The sequence below is a fragment of the Pelobates fuscus genome, chromosome 10, assembly GCF_036172605.1.
Source record: "Pelobates fuscus isolate aPelFus1 chromosome 10, aPelFus1.pri, whole genome shotgun sequence".
Lineage (NCBI taxonomy): Eukaryota > Metazoa > Chordata > Amphibia > Anura > Pelobatidae > Pelobates > Pelobates fuscus.
The window spans coordinates 115018303-115031817 of record NC_086326.1 but is presented as its reverse complement, the minus strand read 5'-3'; positions in this window follow the sequence as shown (position 1 = coordinate 115031817).

The following is a 13515-nucleotide window of genomic DNA, read 5'->3' as shown; positions in this document are numbered from 1 at the left end:
CTCACGGACTCGTGTAGAGTCTGACAGGAGTGCTGTGTCCCACTCTTTTATTCACCGGGCACAATGTGGCAATCAGCTTTAGGGACAAACAATTGCAATCAGCTTTAGATGCAGAGGATTGGCATCACATGGCAATAAACTTTAGGGGCATACAATTGGCACAACATGGCAATAAGCTTTAAGGGCATACATTGGCACAACATGGCACTAAAAAAGGGCAAAACATTGCATAGAAACGGTTACTCACTGACTCGTGTAGAGTCTGACAGGCAGAAGTGCTGTGTCCCACTCTTTTATTCACCAGGAACAATGTGGCAATCAGCTTTAGGGACAAACAATTGCAATCAGCTTTAGATGAAGAGGATTGGCATCACATGGTAATAAACTTTAGGGGCATACAATTGGCACAACGTGGCAATAAGGTTTAAGGGCATACATTGGCACAACATGGCACAAAAAAGGGCAAAACATTGCATAGAAATGGTTACTCACTGACTCGTGTAGAGTCTGACAGGTAGAAGTGCTGTGTCCCACTCTTTTATTCACCAGGCACAATGTGGCAATCCGCTTTAGGGACAAAAAATTGGCACAAAATTGCAATCAGCTTTAGATGGAGAGGATTGGCATCACATGGCAAAAATCTTTAGGGGCATACAATTGGCACAACGTGGCAATAAGCTTTCAGGGCATACATTGGCACAACATGGCACTTTAAAAAGGGCAAAAAATTGGCGAAACATTGCATAGAAACGGTTACTCACTGACTCGTGTAGAGTCTGACAGGTAGAAGTGCTGTGTCCCGCTCTTATATTCACCAGGCACAATGTGGCAATCAGCCTTAGGGACAACAAAATTGCAATCAGCTTCAGATGAAGAGGATTGGCATCACATGGCAATAAACTTTAGGGGCATACGATTGGCACAACATGGCAATAAGCTTTAAGGGCATACAATTGGCACAACATGGCAATATGCTTTAAGGGCATACATTGGCACAACATGGCACTAAAAAGGTGGCATAAAATTGGCACAACGTGGCAATACGTTTTTAAGGCATAAAATTGGTATAACATGGCAATAAGCTTTAGGGGAATAGATTGCACCACATGGCACTAAAATGGCATAAAATTGGCACACAAGGGCAATAAGCTTTAGGGGCATAGAATTGGCACAACATGGCCCTAAATAAAGGGCATAAAATTGGCACAATGTGGCAATAAGCTTAGGGGAATAGATTGCACCACATGGCACTAAAATGGCATAAAATTGGCACACAAGGGCAATAAGCTTTAGGGGCATAGAATTTGCACAACATGGCCCTAAATAAAGGGCATAAAATTGACACAACGTGGCAATAAGCTTAGGGGAATAGAGGAGCAGGAGGAGCCTGAGTCCTTTCTGGGTTTTTGAGCTGCTTACTCCACAGCAGCCCGTGCTTTGCATGTAGATGCCTGGTCAGGCAGGTTGTGCTCAGGTTTAGCATGTTTATGCCTCGCTTCAGGCTCTGATTGCACAGCGTGCAAACCACTCGTGTGTTGTCGTCAGCACATTGTCTGAAGAACTGCCACGCCAGGGAACTCCTTGGGTGCAGTGGGCAGTAGCAGGCGTACTATCTAGGGGATGGCCGCTCCACTTTTGCACCCTGCTCCCTCTTATGCTGTGCTGGTGCCTCTGTGCGACCACCGCCTCTTCCTCCAAACTGCACATGTCACTAACATGACCTTCATTCCATGTGGGGTCTAGGACCTCATCATCCTCCACATAATCTTCAACCCACTCCTCAACCCTGCCCTCCTTGCCGGTCTGCACACTGCAGAAAGCCACAGCAGTTGGCACCTGTGTTTCGTCATCATCAGAGACGTGCTGTGGTGGTCCACGACGACCAGGGCCACGTCACTTATTTGACGCTCTCCTCATTCTTTGCATTCACCCACCAAACTAACAGATGGTTTATGTCAGGCGACAATGTAACCGCCAATAGTCAACAATTTTTTTTTTATTTTTGTTTTGTTTATTGGACTGCAAGAAATGCACTGCAGGCTGCAAATGTACTATTTAGCACCCAAAAAATTTGAATTTTTTAAAGTGCGATGTAACCACAGTATTTGACGGTTCTATTTGACTCTCAGATATGAAGTGCACAGCCCAAATGTACTATTTAGCACCAATAAATATAGAATTTTTAAAACTGCGATGTCACAGCAGTATTTGACGGTTCTATTTGACTCTCAGTTATGAAGTGCAGGCCCCAAATGTACTATTTAGCACCAAAAAAAATAGAATTTTTAAAACTGCGATGTAACTTGACGGTTCTATTTGACTCTCAGATAAGAAGTGCACACACCAAATGTATTATTTATCACCAAAGAAATTTGAGTTAAAGTCAAATCTTAGGCATGTGGAGTGTGATGAGAAAAATGTGGAAGCTTTATGGGTAGATATCTGCTTGGGGCAAACAAAGGGAAATACATTATTGGTTGGAATAGGTTATAAGCCACCAAATTTAAATATTAATGAGGAAAAACTGCTGGTCGAGAAAATTGGGAAAGTGGCAAATCGGGGTAACACGTTAATTATTGGAGATTTTAATAACCTGGACATAAATTGGGATAGAGGGAATAGTACTTCAGCAAGGGGAATCCGGGTTTTGAATGTGTTAAATGACACCTTTATTTCACAACTGGTACAAGCACCAACTAGAAAGGATCTCGTTATAACAAACAATGTTGATCTTTTAACCAACATTCAAGTAGGGGAGCATTTGGGAAATAGTGATCACAATATGGTAACTTTTGAAATAAACTCAAAAAAGCAAAAGCATGTGGGGTATATTAAAACGTATAATTTTAAAAAAGCCAATTTTAATAAGATTAGGGTAGCTCTTCAACATATTGACTGGCATGAACTCCTCAGTGATAAAAACACTGAGGAAAAATGGAAACTATTCAAACAAATATTAGAAAGGTACATTTCACAGCATGTACCATTGGGTAATAAATATAAAAGAAACAAATTAAAACCAATGTGGCTTAGTAGAGAAGTAAAACAAGAGATTAAAAATAAGAAAAGGGCATTTAAAGCATTTAAATTGGACAAATCAGAGGCATCCTATATAAGATATACGGAAGCTAATAATACTTGAAAAAGGGCAATTAAAGTGGTTAAACTAGAAAATGAGAAAGTGATAGCCAAAGAATGCAAAACCAACCCCAAATTTTTTTTCAAGTACATCAATTCTAAAAAAACAAAAAATTAAAGTGTAGGTACACTGAAAACAGAGTTGGTTCTGTTAGTCAATGAAGACCAGGAAAAGGCAGAACTTTTAAATAACAATTTTTCTTCAGTATATATTAATGATGGTCCTATGGCAACTTGTGATTGGATAACTCAAGACAAGGTGCTACAGCTATAAAAGAAAATTAATGTAAATAAAGCTCCAGGGCCTGACGGTATCCACCCACGAGTACTTAAGGAGCTAAGTGGGGAAATAAGTGTACCTCTGTATTTAATTTTTCAAGATTTTGTTTTGTTTTGTGTATAGATCATTCCCCTGCAATTTCACTGCTCAATTCACTGTCATTTAGGAGTTAAATCACTTTGTTTCTGTTTATGCAGCCCTAGCCACACCTCCCCTGGCTATGATTGACAGAGCCTGCATGAAAAAAAAAACTGGTTTCACTTTCAACCAGATGTAATTTACCTTAAATAATTGTATCTCAATCTGTAAATTGAACTTTAATCACATACAGGAGGCTCTCGCAGGGTCTAGCTATTAACATAGCAGGGGATAAGAAAATCTTAATTAAACAGAACTTGCAATAAAGAAAGCCTAAATAGGGCTCTCTTTACAGGAAGTGTTTATGGAAGGCTGTGCAAGTCACATGCAGGGAGGTGTGACTAGGGTTCATAAACAAAGGGATTTAACTCCTAAATGGCAGAGGATTGAGCAGTGAGGCTGCAGGGGCATGTTATATACACCAAAACTGCTTCATTAAGCTAAAGTTGTTCAGGTGACTATAGTGTCCCTTTAAGGATAGAGTACAACGAGTTGTCATTAATGGTACATTTTCAAGCTGGACAAAAGTGGTAAGTGGTGTCCCTCAGGGTCCTGTTTTGGGACTGCTTCTATTTAACATATTTATAAAAGATCTTGAAATGGGCATTAAAAGCCATGTATCAGTGTTTGCAGATGACACAAAACTTTGTAAAGTAATAAAATGTTAGCAGGATATTGCCTTGCTGCAGAGGGATTTGGATAGATTGGGGGACTGGGCACTAAAATGGCAGATGAAATTTAACATAGAGAAATGCAAAGTTATGCACTTCGGGGTTAAGAATGCACATGCATGAGGACGTCCAGCGACGCTCTAGCACAGGTTTTCTGTGCTGTGGACAAGGAAGTGCCCTCTAGTGGCTGTCTACTAGACAGCCACTAGAGGTGGAGTTAACCCTGCAATGTAATTATTGCAGTTTATAAAAAACTGCAATAATTACACTTGCAGGGTTAAGAATAGTGGGAGTTGGCACCCAGACCACTCCAATGGGCAGAAGTGTTCTGGGTGCCTGGAGTGTCCCTTTAATGTATTTATCAACTCATCATGATGAGGCTCATTTTCATTTATAATGGCTTCCTCAATAACCAAATTGTTATTTCAGGGATACAGAAAAGCAATGGATAATTCAACAGCGCCAATTGCACTCTATCAATTGCACCATCTGGCACTGAGCTCTAGAGCCTTAGACCATCTGGCACTGAGCTCTAGAGCAGGCATAGGCAACCTTCAGCACTGCAGATGTTTTGGACTACACATCCCATGGTGCTTGGCCAGCATTATGGGTGTAAGAGCATTATGGGGGATGTAGTCCACAACATCTGGAGTGCTAAACGTTGCCTATCCCTGCTCTAGAGCCTCAAATACTAACCAATGTTATGAACAATGCAATTAAAAGTGTCCAACTTTTCAAGGCAGCACATGGAGTTATGTCATGTCATGTTGCATACCTGATGTCATGTTGATGTCATGTTGTGTACCTCAAAGAAATATAAATATCTTTAGCATGCTTTGTATGTGATATAACTTAAACTGCTTTGTATGTGATATAACTTAAACTGGTTCATTAACAAATAGACTCCTCGAATCATATTTAACATTTCTAATGTGCACTCAGTAACATATTCTGTTATCAAAATAAAAAAGGATGTCCATTCCAATTGACACAAGGTGCACTGAAGCTGGATCAGCAAATCTAATCTAAATCATACCCTCCTGAACATGTCATCATGTCAGCCTCTCTGTCATTTTAAGATGGAGCAGCGTCTGTCTCCAAGTCTCTAATCTGTCTCTTAACATTTAAAAGTGCACCTATTTATATCTTAGGTGTCTTCATTTTAGGGTCACTGTAGTTAATATATGAAAAAGTACTTATTTTACTTTATTCATTTTAGGACCTCCCTTAACTTGGCAAAAATACAAGACCATAACTAAAAGGTGCACAAGTCATGGAAATTTTCTTGACTTAGGTCAAGATGGCATCTTAAAGTCTGAACATCTATATCTACTTAGGGTTACCACAGTATATTCTTTACTGAAAGAGTCGTAGCATAGCCTTGAAGCTTGTTTATGCATTATTGTTATTGTAATTCGTCTGGGACAAAATGGTGTAAACATATTATGCACTGAAGGTAAGTAAGGGGTTATTGCTTAACCCCTTAAGGACACATGACATGTGTGACATGGGCAGGTAGCCCACATTAAACCAGATTCCTGCTGACCCTCAATACGGAGCCTTGTCTCGTACTTGGGGGGATTATTCGTATGTGTAACGGCACCCCCAGGCATAAAAGAGGTTAAAAGCCATTTAGAAGATATTCCCTTCCAGATTCACAGGCAGCTACTGCAGGAAACCAATCTCCCGAACTGGAAACACACGAATGCTTCAAACTCCCGAATCGGAACCATACGAATGCTTTAAACTCCCGAATCGGAACCATATGAATACTGCAAACAGGAAAAACCATACAAACAGTTTACACTCCTGGCAATCAGTCTGAAGCAGCATACAGTAAATTCCCCCCAAGAACGAGACAAGACTCCGTGTTGAGGGTCAAGCAGTGGTCTGATTTATTGGGGCTACCTGCCCTGTATTATGCAGGTCTTCCACCTGGTGGACACTCCCCTAGGGGAACAGATGGAAGACTGGGACACAAATGGTAAAATGACCAATCACAGGCATACAGGGTTAAAACATTCCCACAGTACATTACAATCCTTCCCCTCTATCCTGGAGATAATTGGGAAGTAATCAAATTATCTCCAAATACAGAGGCAAAACTCCATTAACCACATGGCAGTAAAAAGACATAAAAATATGTAACTGTGCAGCCATTGCATAAAACAGGTACATTACCGAATGGCGCTCAGATCACATACATCCAGTTCAATTGCCATGGAGCCAAAGTCTTTCACATTGTCTTTTGGTATACGAATAGGCTCCATGGCATAGCTATCTGGGGTAACACTATTCACACATTAAAATACCAAATGGACCGGCGTTCTGCTAAACGACTGAAGGCAGGAGAAGGGAGGTCGGCGGCTTAGCGGTGTTCGTGCGTTTAGTCCATTTTGAGTTCCACAGGTTTGGAGCTGAACACCGCTAGCCATTCGGGAGTTTAAGATGGCCGCTGCCACGTGTTCGGCTATACGAACAGCGGCCACCCAGTGTTCATCCATATTAAGCTGCGGTTAACTGCAACTTCTGGGAGGTAAATCACTGGCACACTCCTTACCCAGGTGGTCCGTTCATTCGTGAGTTGGTTCAGTAGATTCAATCTACCGAACACCCAGGCACAAAGGCACAAACAAGCCTTTCTGCAGAGGAAAATATAAGCTTTTAACATGGGGCCATAGTCCAGAGGCAGCAGGCGAGCAACCAGGCTTCTCCAGAACATAGTGGCGAGGTTGGTTCCGCCACAGTATGGTTTTCTCCTGTTCAGCTGTCTGGAGTGTGGATGATTCGTATGATTCCTGTTCGGCTGTTTGGAGTGATTGGTAGCTGCCTCTGCATTCGGGAAGGTAACATCTTATACAGCTTTAACCCCTTTCCTACCTGGGGTGCCGTTACAACACCCTTGTATATGATTTAGATACATAAGGATAAAAGCAGCAAAGTATTTACCACCTTTGTTCACAATGTTATGTAAAATGACATAATCTTTAAATGTTAAAATACTAATTTATTCAAAATCTCTCAATCTATTTAGAATAGTTGATAATTGGAAACATGACATTATTCAACTTTCTTTGTCCTGTTAGGGAGAAGACAACTTATTCCCCAAGTTATAATTAGTAAATATAATAACTACAGTTATTAGTGGCTTAAAATACCAGAAACACCCAAACAATGTTTTATATACATTTGTTACCAAGATCTGACAGCCATTGTGGAAAGTCACATTTGTGAAATTGGATGCTTAACAATAAAAATATTATTTGTTTAAGTATATTTTCCAGCGGCTGTTGGGTGTAGCTTAAGATGATTTGAATTATTATTTCTTAAAAGTGAGTTAAGAAAGTACTTGGATACAGTATTGAATGTATTTATATTTTAACTCTACTTTTGTATAAGTGGTTTTAACACTTCCATAACAATAGATATCAGAATCTGCTGTAACTATAACTGGTTGGAGTGGGGGTATGTTTCAATCAGAATATGAATTAATAATCATATGTATGATGTATTGGTTAAACAATCAATAGATGTGACAGGATCATTACCACAAGGCAATGGTCTTTAATCATCACAAACCAAATAACATTTTCTTGGTATTTGAAAAAGAGATAAAATATTTGATCACATGTATTTTAATATATATACATATAGTGATCTGGATGTTTAAATTATATCTTTGACATCTTATTACCAGTTTGCAATAGGTGACCTAAGTAATTAATTTCCAAATTCATCATTACTCTTTTACCTTCCATTGACTGACCTTAGCTCTGGCAGACTGAACATCTTTATCAGTATAAATAAAGGTTTGTGATAAGTGAAGTAAAGTTTCTACCTAACTTTCAGTTAAATTTTAACAGTTGAAGTACTTCACTTATATGAATTAATTATATTAATTATACCACTTTGCAAACTTAAACAAATATCGAGTAATTTCTGATTTAATAAAAACATTTTACATTTTCTTTTAAGGTTAAAACATTATTCATTATTGCAGTTGTTAGTGTAATCATATGATCTTTAACTATCATGATTCAATTATGTAAAGATACATTGTTAAAATCAAATAATCTGGCCAGTGCTTGGATTTAATCAACAAGTAAATGTCCAGTAGATATAAAGGAATCTGCATTGCTTAGCTATTTCCTTTTGCTGCAAGACACAGGCATTATTGTACATTCATCTGGATAATAAGCTGTTATGCTCTTATACTTTATGTCTAATATATTTGTTTGTAGGCCAGGCCACAGCTGCATATAGCATTTTAGCAATATTTTTCAATGACATTTCGGATACAAAGTCTATCCACCTTTGTAATTAACACGTGTTTATTTTATACCATTAATTATAGTAACTGTATTGTGACGAGACCAAACTCTCCACTGTGCATGGAGGAGCCTGGTTGCCTGCCTACTTCCGTTGGATTATGGACCGGCAGTTAAACAGTTCATTTTACTGTGCAGAAAGGTTTATTCATGCCTTTCTGCACAGCCATTCGGTAGATTTAGTCTACTGCACAAACAGCCTTCTATTAGCCTCCCCAGAGCCATGGGGAGCCGTGGAGAGCCGGCAGGCGCTGTTAATTGGCCGCCCAGAAGCTGGCGTGCGCCGCCAATCTACCCCCCCAGAAGCCGCGGTTAACCGCAGCATAACGAGCGTGTGCCATCAATTGACCACCCAGTAGCTGCGTGTCAGGGTTCCGCGGGCGGCTGTTAGGGGAGGCTGCAAGCCACTCGCAGCACTCACCCTTGGTTCTTTGCCGCCCGCGGTCTCCTCCTCCTGTGTATGTCGGCGAGCGGCGTCCTCACTGCCTCGCACGTCGCTCGCATCCTCCTTATCGTCCCCCGGCGGCAGCGTGTATAACGCTGCACGCTGGGAGACAGCACATTTATGCAAACACCGGGGTCAGCCACGTGACCCGGCGTTAAAGTCACAGTATGACAATCACAGTGGGAGGTGTAGATATCTCCCACGTGTGATTGTTAATTCTGATTGGAAGTTATCCAATCAGAATTAACCACAGGGTTTATATACTTACCTTCCCTGCCCCTCAGTGCCCTGTTGTGGTCTTTGATACCTGTATTGCTGTTTGCTTGTAGTTCTCTCTGGTTACCGATTATTTGGCTTGTTTCTCCGACTCTCCTGTATTCTCCATCCCTTTGACCTCGGCTTGTTTCTCGTTCTCCCGTTTTCTGGCTCCCCTTACTCGGCTTGTCTCCTGACTATTCTGTGTGTGCTTAGCCCGGCCACTCTAAGGTCCGGTACTGCACCTTTTCTGTGTCTGTGTGTGTGTGTTAGCGTGTTGGGTTCCCCGAATCGTGACATTACAACAGGGCCATAATGGAACCTGCTGACATTCCACAGCTATTAGTAAATCAGGAGGCTAGAATGGATGGTTTAGACCACCGTATGGATCAGTTTGCCCAGGCTTTACAAACCATACTGGCTCGTACTGCACACTTGCAACCTGCCGTTCAGGAGGCTGCTGCTGCTGTGCCTGAACCCATTACCACTCCGCTACCCGTTCCTGCTCATGTAGTTCATATGACGCCGCCACGGCACTATAGCGGTGATCCAGCATTGTGTCGTGGTTTCCTCAACCAAATTGATATCCATTTGGTGATGAATCCACGTTCCTATCCCACTGACAGATCCAAAATTGCCTTTTTGATAAACCACTTGTCTGGGAAAGCTTTGTGGGACCCCAACCCCATGTGGGAGAATCTGTCTCCTATGTCCTTTGCAGATTTTCTGACGTCTTTCAAACGCACGTTTGATCAACCTGGTAGGGTTGCCTCTGCTGGCAAAGCTCTGCTAAGGGTTCGACAGGGTAACAGGTCCGTAGCGAATTATACTATCGAATTCCATACTCTAGCAGCTGAAGTGGTTTGGAATAATGATGCCCTCGTAACAGCCTTTCAGGAGGGTTTGGCTGCCTACATACTGGATGAAATAGCATCCAGGGAATTGCCTGTTCTTCTGGATGATGTTATAGACTATATAATTCTTATAGACAACAGTATAAGAGAGAGGCGTAGTCAAAGACGGATGAATACTCAGGTGTTACCTGCTCTCCCCAGTACTGCATTACTAGCTTTACCCGCTCCTAGACAACCATCCCCCGAACCCATGCAATTGGGTGCTACGGGGTTAACTGAGGCTGAAAGAGCTTATCGTAGAAGGGAGGGGTTATGTCTTTATTGTGGAAAGAGTGGGCATCACTGTAATGCCTGCCCTAAATTACAGGGAAAATCCAGCACCTAAGGCCTAGAGAGGGGTCGGCAGGCCCGGACTGGCCATCGGGCACACCGGGCAAATGCCCGGTGGGCCGCGGTGGCCATGGGCCGAGGCCGGCAGGGGAAGTCCCAGGATCTCCCCTGCCGGTCTATGCAGGGCCGGCACTATCTGAGCGCCGGCCCCGCTGTTTTCAATGAAGGGCCGGTGAGGAGATCAAAGATCTCCCTCACCGGCCCACTTGGAGAGACATGCGGCTGGGGAGGGAGGGAGAGGACCCGGCGGAGCTCTATCTTGCAGCTCCGCCGGGTTCCTCTCGCGAGATCCGGCGCGTTGCCATGGCAACGACCGGATCTCGCGAGAGTGAACTCTAGCCTCGCAGGCTAGAGTTCACTCACCCACTGGACCACCAGGGAAGATACCAGCGTGCCGGTCCCCCCCTCTCACTCACCAACGTGCCGCCCCCCCCCCCCACCTCCCAGGCTACAGGTAAGAAGGGAGGGGGGGCATAATGCTACATTTTATTTTGCCCCCCAACACTCAATCCCTTCTAACATGCACACACAGCACTATCACACACAGCACTATCACTCCCATCACACACAGCACTCTCACTCCCATCACACACAGCACTCTCACTCCCATCACACACAGCACTCTCACTCCCATCACTCTCACTCCCATCACACACAGCACTCTCACTCCCATCACACACAGCACTCTCACTCCCATCACTATCACTCCCATCACACACAGCACTCTCACTCCCATCACACACATCACTCTCACTCCCATCATACACAGCACTCTCACTCCCATCACTCTCACTCCCATCACACACAGCACTCTCATTCCCATCACTCTCATCACACACAGCACTCTCACTCCCATCACTCTCACTCCCATCACACACAGCACTCTCACTCCCATCACGCTCACTCCCATCACACACAGCACTCTCACTCCCATCATTCTCACTACTATCACACACAGCACTCTCAAACCCATCACAGCACTTTCACACACAGCACTCTCACACACATCACACTCAGCACTCACACACATCATCCACAGCACTATCACACTCAGCACTCTCACACACAGCACTCTCACACACATCACTCTCAGGACTCACACACACATCACACTCAGCACTATCACAAAACACATCATACACAGCACTCTCACACACATCACACTCAGCACTCACGCACATCATCCACAGCACGATCACACTCGGCACTCTCACACGCATTAACCTCAGCACTCACACACATCATCCACAGCACTATCACACTCGGCACTCTCACACGCATTAACCTCAGCACTCACACACATCATCCACAGTACTATCACACTCAGGACTCACACACATCACACTCAGCATCCATCATACACACATACTGCACCCTTCACATACACACAGAACCTCCCCAACACACATACACAATACTTCCAAACATACATACACACACACACACATATATATATATATATATATATATACACACACTCTGGATCCCCTATACACACACTAGATTCCTTGTAAGCAAACGCATACTACATCCCTAAACACACACTCTCTACAAACACTACATCACATATATACACACACCCACACACACACACTATAGCCTGTATGCACACACTTGCTACATCCCCTATACACACATTCTCTACAGCCCCTAGCCACATATGCATTACATTACACCACAAACACAACACGACTAAAACCGACCTTATTACACAATACCACACCGCAATCAGCTCACACTATACACACACACAATCCCACAAGCAAGCTCCAAACACATGCACAATACTCTTTCCTGGCATTTTTGTCTCCTGGTATCCATTTATAGAGACACCAGAGACAAGTTGCAAGGAAACACAGTGCAAGCATGTTATTAAATTTGCTTGCACTGTGCAGAACAAATACAGGGCTTTTTTCTCATGCTAGAGATCTTTAGCAGAGCTCTGCGCATGGTCTGCCCTGGCCTGCACTTTGAGAAGGGGGCGTGTTTGTCGTTAGTGACGACAAAACACACCCTCTCTGCCCCGCCCCTTCTTAGTGGGCCGCTCTGATAAAAAAATGCCCGGGCCGAATTTTTATCCCAGTCCGGCCCTGGGGGTCGGCCTCGGGTGTTATGACTTTGTCCCCTCACGTGTCCATCTCCAGACCGTTTATTAGTGAAACACAACTCAGTACTGGATTGGGGTTGTTTAGATATACTCTCCTGGGGGGAATCTTGTCAACAAGACTGTATGGCCCATGTACGTCCTGTTTGTTTACTCAATGTGCCCACGGCTAAACCACTTTCTGTTTCTGTCCCTTCTGTGTATGCAGACCTTGCATTGGTTTTTGAAAAAAGGGAGGCAGATAAGCTACCTCCACACCGTGACTATGACTGTGCCATAAACCTGTTACCGGGCACTATGCCACCTAGGGGTAAGGTCTACCCTCTTTCAGAAAAAGAAAATCAGGTTATGGAGGAGTATATAAGGGAATCCTTGAGGAAAGGTTTTATCAGAAGGTCCTCCTCTCCTGCTGGTGCGGGTTTCTTTTTCGTTGCCAAGAAAGAGGGTGACTTACGGCCATGCATAGATTACAGGGGTTTAAACAATATAACGATCAAGAACGCTTATCCTATCCCTCTCATCACTGAGTTGTTTGATCGTGTCAAAGGTTCTAGATATTTTACTAAACTAGACCTCAGGGGGGCTTATAACCTTGTTCGTATAAAGGAAAATGATGAGTGGAAGACAGCGTTCAATACACGTAGTGGACATTATGAGTATCTAGTCATGCCTTTTGGACTGTGTAATGATCCTGCTGTGTTTCAGGACCTCATAAATGATGTCCTTAGGGACCTACTGCATGTCTGTGCCGTGGTATACCTTGATGACATACTTGTATATTCTCCTGATTTAAAGTCACACCATACTCATGTGAGGATGGTGCTTAAGAGATTGTTGCAGAATGGTCTGTATTGCAAGTTAGAAAAATGTTTGTTCGACCAGACTTCTGTGCAATTCCTAGGGTATGTCATT